General features: G+C 41.6%; 1 long non-coding RNA gene across 1 annotated transcript in view; it reads left to right on the forward strand.

Annotated features, from left to right (window-relative positions):
• LOC105011563 overlaps positions 1-11,086 on the forward strand; it is a 39,358-nt gene extending 28,272 nt beyond the window's left edge. The window contains exon 5 of the long non-coding RNA XR_004576070.1: positions 10,865-11,086. This is a non-coding gene — a long non-coding RNA (uncharacterized LOC105011563). The remainder of the gene's footprint in view (positions 1-10,864) is intronic.
• Positions 11,087-11,426: the final 340 nt, after the last annotated feature.

Here is an 11,426-nt window from a genome sequence, read left to right on the forward strand (position 1 = left end):
CCAGCAGATAAAGGTGGTGGTGAATATCAGTGCCCCGATAATGCTGAAGACAACAGAAAAACCAAAGGAAAATGAATTGCTGCAGATGATCAAAACACTGAGACCACCATGAGCAATACCCTGGGTGCCCGGGTGTGTACACATTAGATAAGGCTGCATAGTAATTGCCATGCAAGACAACACCTGGGCCACTGGTCACATAGGAAATTGTTCTATGTTGTTATTGTGTGAAATTCTCCAGTCCATTGCCTAACTGACAGGAGGTCAGTTAGAGGGAATGTGACTGGAGCTCACTGGGTCATCATCATCATCACTCAGATACTGGCTGCCCCTCCCACATCCCTGGTATAGAAAGCTAAGCTCATCCAGACCACTAGACCAGAGAAGGCCTGAATGAAGCCTTAACTTTGTGCAGGATGTGTATGACAGAATGTGCAGGATGTGTATGACAGATTATGCACAATGTGTGACAGAATGTGCAGGATGTGTATGACAGAATATGCAGGATGTGTATGATAGAATGTGCGGGATGTTTATGATAGCAGGTGCAGGATTTGTATGACAGAATGTTTGGGATGTGTATGACAGAATGTTTGGGATGTGTATGACAGAATGTGCAGGATGTGTATGACAGAATATGCACAATGTGTGACAGAATGTTTGGGATGTGTATGACAGAATGTGCAGGATATGTATGACAGAATATGCAGGATGTGTATGACAGAATGTGCACAATGTGTGACAGAATGTGCAGGATGTGTATGACAGTATATGCAGGATGTGTATGATAGAATGTGCAGGATGTGTATGACAAAATGTGCAGGATGTGTATGACAGAATGTGCGGGATGTGTATGACAAAATGTGCAGGATGTGTATGACAGAATGTGCGGGATGTGTATGACAGAATGTGCACAATGTGTGACAGAATGTGCAGGATGTGTATGACAGTATATGCAGGATGTGTATGACAGAATGTGCGGGATGTGTATGACAGAATGTGCAGGATGTGTATGACAGAATGCTTATTGGGCCCCTGGCAGCACAAAACAGCAGCATTATTAAAACAAACAAGCTTGACATTCAGATGTACGAGAACACTGTTTCCCTTTTTCATTTCCTGTGGTTCTGCAACAGCAGTTTATTAAAACCTAACCATATCTGTCTGTGCAGGCTGGGATGCCCAGGCCTGGTGCAGTCAATGGGAATTAAACTCCACTTACAGTAACACAACAGAACATGTTGAGCTAAATATGTTGCCAGTATTTCATTTTCCTATGAACTATACAGGTGCTTTGATTTCTGGCGTGAATTGTTGTTTGTTTTTGAAACACAGTATTTAAATCTATTGACATGGATGATTACTGTGTGCTACTATAGTATACAGTCAGATCAGACATGCTAAAATATGTTGATCCCTATCATTGTCTCTCCCAAAAAACAGGCTTTTCTGCTGGGTGACTGTGCAAATGAAGTGTGGATCAGTCATCCACTAGCTCATTATTAGTCCTTATCAGAGGCAGAGGGATCAGAAAAGAGAATCAGGTCAGCTTGTGAGCTGGATCAGACGATAGAATCAGGTCGGCTTGTGAGCTGGATCAGACGATAGAATCAGGTCGGCTTGTGAGCTGGATCAGACGATAGAATCAGTTCGAATCAGGAGGTTGACCAGACTGCAGCAGGACCAGGTCATGAGCAGGGAGACCAGCTACAGTGCAGAGGTAGAGAAGAGGGCGGAGGATTCCCACAGGACAGCTGTGCTCCCTGTCTGTTTGCAGCCTGCCAGAGAGTCTGGCCTGGGTGCTACTGGGGCATCTAATGAGCAATGTCAAAGCCCAGCCAAGCACTCTGCACACCACCACATGCCAGAGCTGGCCGGGGCTCTGGGCCAGCACACACACAACGCGGCTATCACCGCCACCCAGTCTACCGTCCTCCAACAGCCCACCACTGTGTACACACTGTGTCATCACAACGAGAGACAAATGTGTCCCATGCCAATACCACCCTTTAAGTGACAGGGAAAAGGTTTGTAAACATATTTTCCTTTTCTTTCTTACATTGCCTTGGGCTGAAGTATTTCAAAAGTAGACACTTTTCCTAATTTACGGAGGCATAAATCTGTCATTGTTAACGCTTTAATCCAACTGTTCCACTGACACGTCCAGAGACCGAGGAGCAGCAGGATAAACCGCTCCAGTCAATTTCAAGCCCCTGGTTCTCTTCCTCTGTATCTCCTCTTAATGACAATCCTAGCTGGAGCTGTCAAAGGGAGAAATACATAGACGGCGAATGATTAATCCACCCCCACTGCTCTCGGCAACAGCACAGTCCTCCATCTTAACAGATGAAGTGTTCTCCAAAGAGCCAGAGGGAGAACAGAGAGGCACTGGGGTCACATATTGATAGAGCCCTCAAGGCACACAGCCAAACTTGGAGGAGACGGCCGGGAAAAGAGAAAGCAGAAATTGTACTTCTGCGTTTGGGAGTTTAAAGATTGAATTGCAGAATGAGGGATGCTGTGGAACATGTGATCACAGTTTCAATTTGGAGCTGTCAGGAGTAAATAAGGAGTGTATGGCTGGAAGGAGATAGAGGGCAAGATTTCTGATCCTGCTTTTCCTTCTGTGGCAGCCCATTACTATCAAAGGAAGAGAGCCTTGAAATCGCCTGGCGCTAGAAAGAGAACAACACAATATGAGATTTAAATGGCAAATATTGAAATGATGGAAAGTTACGAGCTATGAGGAGTGTCTATTGTATAAAGGCTCTCTACTCTAGATACAAACCATTCTCTTGTTGTCAGAGTTGAAGCACCCTGCCTGCAATTAGCTTCTCAATTATGCCATTTTCACTGAGCAAAAATGTGTGTCTAGAGAGAGAAAGAGAGAGAGAGAGAGAGAGAGAGAGAGAGAGAGGAAGGGGGGGAGGGAGGGATAGAGAGAGAGAGAGAGAGAAAAAGAGAGGATTACTTTTATTTTACCAGGTAAGCTGACTGAGAATACTTTATCATGTATGGACACTTCTATAATGTAAAACTGCGCACAAAAAATACGGGTGTAAAAATGTAAATGTGTCTCATACAGGATACTCCTGAGCAGGTGAAATCACACAGGGAGCTTAGAGAAAAAAGAATCTATGCCCAGCAACAGTTTTGAGAAGAGCGGAAATATATGGCTGTGTTATTTTCAATAATACATTTCCTCTGAGCATCTCTGTGTCCTCTATTCGAAAGTGTTTGGTCAAGCGTGATAAACACTGCCGCCACTGGATGTGATTCTGCTGGAGGAAAACCACTCCTCACTGCTTTTTTTTAATTAACACTCTTATAGAATTACAGTGCTATGTGAAAAGCTAGCAGAAATATGCCCTTAAACTGCAACAGCAGCTTGCTAGTTTCACCCCCAGCAACATAAGTGCCTCACAACATGCAAACCGCAACAAACTAAAGCATTGTGTTCAGTGTGCTTGAAAAAGAAACTTCCAATGTGCTCTGATAACAATAGACCACAGGCTACTCAGCAAAACCCAATTGGTTCTGTGAATGTTCCCAAATAATTTCTTAGCCCGTGGCAAATGTTCTCATAACTAACCTGTCATGCAGATTATTATACAATGTTTCATTTCTGTAGCAAAAACACTGACCTGATATTACAAAAGCATTTCCAGAACACATGTTGTCTGTTCTTTACGTTCAGTTGTAGAAAGTCTGGTGGGAACAGAACAGGGACGTCACAAAAGATATATTCCCAAAACAATTGAACTATCTAGTTGTGATGACATTTGACATTTGGCAACGGAGGCATACAAATAATATCATGAAATAATGTTGACACAACAGCCATTCTGAGCTCTTTCAAGGTTCACAGAACCAAGCACTAATTGTATTGTGCTATTCATAACCAAGCAATAATGCTGTGAAATCCGATTGGAAAACGTCCCCTTTACGTTTTTCACTGGATGTATTGAAGCTCTTTTGACTCAATTCCTAAGCAAACTCAGGACAGCTGACATCAAGATATGTGTCTTTAGGGGCCCATCCAAGGCTATGTGTTTTTAATCGTGCTGCTCTCTCAACCAGAAAGTGTGCACCGGAATCCTTATGTGCTGGAAAGAATGAACCATCCAGCCTTCTGAGTTGAGCTCACATTGATCCAAGCTGACAAAGGTTGCTTGAGCTCGACAGGGAAAAGCAACCCTATTTGATTGCCAACACCTCAAACCTGATGACGTTAATCGGCGATACTGCATTCATTAATAACATATTCATAATATTTCAACACTGAAGAATGCCCTGTCTGTTGAAATGAAATTGAGGGAAATGTAACCTAAAGAGACTGTCTCTCACAAGTATAGTAATACAAGCATGTGTGTGTGTGTGTTTTGGGTAAGTAGGTGTGTGGTTTGTGCATACATAGCGGTGCGGTTTGTGCATGCATGTGACGTGTGTCTCCCTGAGTCTAATGTAGCTATTCACACAGATCAGCGAGGCCACACAATGTCCACCCACACGGTATGCAGATTGAGGCAGAACTGAGACAAGAGGATGGTGGGTGGATTAGAAAGCGGCTGTGAGGTTATTTAATTTCTCAGTGGTTTCCAGGAGGATTTCCAACATTAAAGGGCCATAATTCACATGCATTTACTTAGGTTTTTGTTTATTTAGACGCTACTACCTTAGGTATAACAAATCACACAATACATCTACAAAGGTTGACAGATATTGTGACATGCCTTTCAAGCACTCCAGGTTATTGCTTGGTTGCAGGTAGAGGTGGTCCACATCAACTGTTGCAACCCAACATTGCAAGATATAGATACAGTATATAGGATATCTTAAATAATTTATTTTTGAAGAATGTCAACTTCGATTTTTTGTTGTTTTTTGTTAATTTGTTTATTATACAATATTCCAAGACAAATGTGTTTAAAATGTTTTGTGGTCCTGCCTGACATTTCTTTTTTGTTTTTGTTAGCACAAAGTTTTTTCTAGCTATAAACAACTCTAGGAAAGAGGGCCTGGTAACAGAAAACAGTTTTTATTTTCTAATAAACATTTCCTCTGCAGATTCAAAATGTGAAAACCTTCGACTCCTCACAATCATGGTAATACATCGTATTTGTTTTTCTATCCTTTGAGGACCAGAAAATGTAATCCTAATTTTCGTAACGGCTAATGCCAGAACCTAAAAATAACTCCAACTGAAGGTTTTCTTGGAAAAAGCCTTTTTCCTTGTGGGGTACCTACATGAACACTAACGCCAGAATCACACACACAGCTGAAGATGAAGTGCAAGAAATAAATATCCCTGAATGGCTTTCTATTAGCTTGCTTGTGAGGGCGTTCAGTAGCGTGTGCTGACCACTGCTACATTATGTTTAAGCCTGTTAGTGCTGCAGCCAAGCCGTAAAAACAGATTAGGGGCTGTAGAGTTAAGCATAGGGTTTCTGGCTCCGGGTCACACTGTCCTCACTGCTGGTATCACCCAACAGCCTAACTAAAATCACTGTTAATGGTTGTTTTTGCTTTATAAAATATTGCTGGGTAAAAAAATATTGGTGGAATTACTCCCTTACCTAAGAGGAATTTTCTGTTTCAAAATGCTGTTTATAAACATCAGCTATTGTCTTGTCAGAGCACAATACCTAGTATGATTGCAATATAGAAATCAAATGTTAAAAAGGCCTGCCATTATTAAAGATAAAGATAAAGATTATTAAAGTCAAATGGTCTGCTTGATTGAAGAGTGAAGGTGATTGTTCTCCTTTTCATGAATTGCAATTCAACAGTCCTGTTCAGAGACCCCAGCCCACGGCTTGTTACGTAAGGACTCTGGCTGCAGTTGCCATGTTGTGTTGGAGTCTGAACACTATAAAGCCAGTCTGATGTGTCACATAATTCCCTCCTCTCGTCTGTCCATGGGCTGTGGTGCTTCAAAAACACTGCTCCACTCACTCTGACACATCCCTGCTTCTGCAATCTGTGTTGTTTTTAGTATTTGTCTACATTTTCACATTCCAAAACAAATTGTATGACGGGCAGAACATTAAATCTAATCAGTATGACAAATACCAATACTGAGAACAAACATGCAGAGAAAAGATAGATTGCCTTCTCAAGTTTATATCCATCACACGCTTTGAGGGGAACAAAAAATTATCTTGATGACACAGATAATTGAATAGTTGTTATTATGTCCAATAATCAACTGCCAGCAAGTATAAGGCAGAAGGAAAATGTATTAAACACAAAAGGGCATTTATATGAGAAAATAAGCCTGGAGAACATTTCACTTTACAAAAGAACAGTCCTACCTCCTTTGAAATAATGGTCAGAAACCCAACTTGTTTGTGTTTGCTTCAAAGAGACATCCTCACAGAAATCTCACAACATCCAAGTTCAATCTCCTGTTGGCAGACCAATCAGGCACCCTGTTTTCAGATACTAGAACTGTGAAAATAAGCTCTAGTGGAGATATTGAAACATGAATATAAGACTCCAAACTCCACTCCAGATTCCCAGGTCCATTAGATCAAACTCACAATATAGGAACCTGAGGTAGGACGAGGATGTCAGGATTTGAGCAGGGCAGGTCAAGGACGTAATGTTAATTGCTGTTCATTTTTCCTGACTCTTATCAGATGATTTATTTCTTGCTTGTCAGAAATGCTGATTGATGCTTGCCTAGTGTCAGGGGATCTACAAAGACGTCAGAAGTCAGCATGTGACACTATAACAAGGAAAGCAACAACATTATTAACACATTATGACTAACAAGAAACGCAGGGCAAGATCAACTAGTGAAACATTGTCTAATGTCCACACCCATGTGCTGGACTTGTAGATGGAAGACAAAAGATTTGGGCCAAGGAGACCAGCAAATGTCAGCACATCTAAGATGTTAGCATAATATTTATCGTACAGCGTATGACCAGTATAAGACAATGCTCTTTTCTCAAACACCAAACGTTAGGCTGCCATGCTCACAAAGTATTTACAGTGACAGCAGAAATACATATTCATAGAGAGTTGAATGATTCATTAGATGTCTTCTAACACTCAGGCAATGGGAAACAGCCAGTTCTACCTCCCATATGTAGACGGAACAGGAGTGAGAGAAGATGTGGTGATTAGGCATGACAAACACTTTTTTTTAACCGGTGGGCACATCAAAGAGTTGAGGTAAGACATTTGACTAATGGGGAATAGCTCACTGAATATTTCCATTACCGCCACCCAACCTTTCCTGCCAAATGTATTCCCTTCAGTGAATGTCAGGCAGAGAACATTTATGAAGGACTGTTGGGAGATGTTGAACACAGACAGAACACTCACTGAAGCCGTTGCATCAATATTGTTGTGTACACTGTAGGCTAAAAAATAGAGCACTTGTGGAAGAATTTGAATGAATGGATATTGTAAATAAGACTAGCAATATTACCCTTCCCATTAAAAGTAAAATGTGTGGAATTTATTCTCCATGCGGAAGCTAGGTGAATTGCAACATTACAACCCGGCCCCCCAAGTTTCCCACTCATGACAGTGTTTTACTTTCACTTTTGGTCCAACCAATTAGAATATATGCAGTACCAGTCAAAGGTATTTCTTTATTTTACAATTTTCCACATGAGTGGTTCCCATGGTGAAGCATGGAAGAGGACTTGTAATGGTGTGGGGGTTCTTTGCTAGTGACACTGTTGGTGATTTATTTAGAATTCAAGGCACACTTAAGTAGCATGTCTACCATAGCATTCTGAAGCAATAAGCCATCCCATCTGGGTTGCACTTAGTGGGATTATTGTTAGTTTTTCAGGAAAATGGCCCAAAACATACTTCCAGGCTGTGTAAGGGCTATCTGACCAAGGAAAGTAACGGAGTGCTGCATCAGATTCTTGGTCTCCACATTTACCCAACCTCAACCCAGTTGAGGTGGTTTGGGATTAATTGAACTGTAGAGTGAAGGAAAAGCAGCCAACAAGTGCTCAGCGTATGTGGAAACATCTCCAAGCCTGTTGGAAAAGCATTCCAGGTGACTACCTCATGAAGCTGGTTGAGACAATGCCAAGAGTGTATAAAGCTGTCATCAAGGAAAAGGGTGGCTATTTCAAAGAACCAAAAATATAAATGTATTTAAATTTGTAAAAATGTTTTGGTTACTACATGATTCAATGCATTTTTTCATATCTAATCGTGGAAAATCTATGCGGAAAATCACAAAAATGTAATGGGTAAGAGTGTCCAAATCTTTGACTGGTACTATATACACTCACCTAAAGGATTATTAGGAACAACATACTAATACTGTGTTTGACCCCCTTTTGCCTTCAGAACTGCCTTAATTCTACGTGGCATTGATTCAGCAAGGTGCTTAAAGCATTCTTTAGAAATGTTGGCCCATATTGATAGGATAGCATCTTGCAGTTGATGGAGATTTGTGGGATGCACATCCAGGGCACGAAGCTCACGTTCCACCACATCCCAAATATGGTCTATTGGGTTGAGATCTGGTGACTGTGGGGGCCATTTCAGTACAGTGAACTCATTGTCATGTTCAAGAAACCAATTTGAAATGATTCGAGCTTTGTGACATGGTGCATTATCCTGCTGGAAGTAGCCATCAGAGGATGGGTACATGGTGGTCATAAAGGGATGGACATGGTCAGAAACAATGCTCAGGTAGGCCGTGGCATTTAAACCATGCCCAATTGGCACTAAGGGGCCTAAAGTGTGCCAAGAAAACATCCCCCACACCATTACACCACCACCACCAGCCTGCACAGTGGTAATAAGGCATAATGGATCCATGTTCTCATTCTGTTTACACCAGATTCTGACTCTACCATCTGAATGTCTCAACAGAATTTGAGACTCATCAGACCAGGCAACATTATTCCAGTCTTTGGTGAGCTTGTGCAAATTGTTGCCTCTTTTGTAGCCTCTTTTTCCTATTTGTAGCCCATCCGCCTCAAGGTTGTGCGTGTTGTGGCTTCACAAATGCTTTGCTGCATACCTCGGTTGTAACGAGTGGTTATTTCAGTCAAAGTTGCTCTTCTATCAGCTTGAATCAGTCGGCCCATTCTCCTCTGACCTCCAGCATCAACAAGGCATTTTCGCCCACAGGACTGCAGCATACTGGATGTTTTTCCCTTTTCACACCATTCTTTGAAACCCTAGAAATGGTTGTGCGTGAAAATCCCAGTAACTGAGCAGATTGTGAAATACTCAGACCGGCCCGTCTGGCACCAACAACCATGCCACACTCAAAATTGCTTAAATCACCTTTCTTTCCCATTCTGACATTCAGTTTGGAGTTCAGGAGATTGTCTTGACCGGGACCACACCCCTAAATGCATTGAAGCAACTGCCATGTGATTGGTTGATTAGATAATTGCATTAATTGAACAAGTGTTCCTAATAATCCTTTAGGTGAGTGTATGTTTGTATATTTTAAAGATTTTTGCAACCAGGAAATGGCTGATTATGGATGCTGCTTGCTCCTGTCTACTGTTGTTATAAGAGATTACATCTTTTAGTTATCAATCAAATTTATTTCCATCAATCAAATTTATTTATAAAGCCCTTTTTACAACAGCAGTTGTCACAAAGTGCTTTACAGAGAACTCGGCCTTAAACCCCAAGGAGCAAACAACAGTAGTGTTGAATTTCAATGGCTAGGAAAAACTCCCTAAGGTCGAATTCTAGGAAGAAACCTAGAGAGGACCCAGGCTCAGAGGGGTGACCAGTCCTCTTCTGGCTGTGCCGGGTGAGATATTAAGAGTCCAATTGGAATAATAAATACATTTCTCTGGGTTAAATCCAGAGTCTATTTGATTTTAGACTAGGTCAGAAGTATGACCAGGTGGACAAGGACAGGGACAGCAATGGGCCCCCCAAAACCAGGTACTCCGCAGGTGTGGACCAGGATCTCATCTCCTCCTAAAACTTAAAACTGGAGGAGACTGAAAAAAAGTTAGTAGTGCATTCCTCATATCCCCCAGCACAATAATATAGCAGCGTAACAGCTTGGAACTGAGACGGGGGGTCCGGTGACACTGTGGCCCTACCCGGGGAGGCCCCGGACAGGGCCCAACAGGCAGCAGTCCCCGTCCAAAGTCCTCCTGGTTGTGTTGCAGATCAAGACAACACCTAATAATTCCACCTGCCACTATGCTAACCATTCCTCCCCCCGGGATTGTCTGTCTGGTCATGCTTCTGACCTGGATTATGTTTTATAGACATTATTAATTCCTCTGTAGGTTTCTTCATATGTTTCAGCCCCTTTTAGGAAGTTTTTCCTAGCCACTGTGCTGCTTGCTTCTTGGGGTTTCAGGCTGGGCGTTTAACTTTAGTAAACAGCCAAAACATTTTATTTGTTGAAAATCCTTGGGGAAACCCTGGTGTTTGATGATACAAAAAGAAACGGCATGAACCAAAAACCCTGCCCATGCCTCAACACACACCACCCTTACAATAATGTGTGGTGGTGTTAACATTACGTTGTAGGGATGCTTCTCATTGACAAAGACTGGGGAGCATGTTAAAAACTAAACCAACATTAGAATTATTTAAGAACCAAAAAGGTGAAAGTCCTACAGTGACCCAGTTCTGATCTTAATCTCACTGAAAATGTTGTCACTATTTTAAAATTGCTGTACACTAGGGCCATCCATAGAACCTAAAATATGACGGCTTTCAATGTGTTTGCAAGGTACTGTATAGTATGGACATTACTCACATTGCACATCAAGTAATTATTTTTCCTAAAACTAGAAATCATCTTATTGACCTATTTCTGAAGAAAAAGAAATTATCAGGGAAAGAGATCCTATGTTTCTAACCAGTGCAGGCCTTTTTACCATTCCAGCCCTCCTTTTATCTCTCTGCCCTACATTCTGGAGCCAGCAGCAAACATCAAGATTCTCAACAGACGTATCCCCAAGCAAGGGAAGTATGAAATTGTGCATACTCTAATTGGTCAATTGGAATGAACTGCACTCTTGTTGACACTGTGTATGTTAATATACAGTATCTCACATAAGTGAGTACACCCCTCACATTTTTGCTAATATTTGATTATATCTTTTCATGTGACAACACTGAAGAAATTACACTTTGCTACAATGTAAAGTAGTGAGTGTACAGCTTGTATAACAGTGTACATTTGCTATCCTCTCAAAATAACTCAACACACAGCCATTAAAAGTGAGTACACCCCTAAGTGAAAATGTCCAAATTATTTTCCCTCCCCGGTGTCATGTGACTCGTTAGTGTTACAAGGTCTCAGGTGTGAATGGGGAGCAGGTGTGTTAAATTTTGTGTTATTGCTTTCACACTTCCTCATACTGGTCACTGGAAGTTCAACATGGGACCTCATGGCAAATAACTCTCTAAGGATCTGAAAAATATTATTGTTGCTCTACATAAAG

Source organism: Esox lucius, chromosome 8, assembly GCF_011004845.1.
Source record: "Esox lucius isolate fEsoLuc1 chromosome 8, fEsoLuc1.pri, whole genome shotgun sequence".
Taxonomy (NCBI): Eukaryota; Metazoa; Chordata; class Actinopteri; order Esociformes; family Esocidae; genus Esox; species Esox lucius.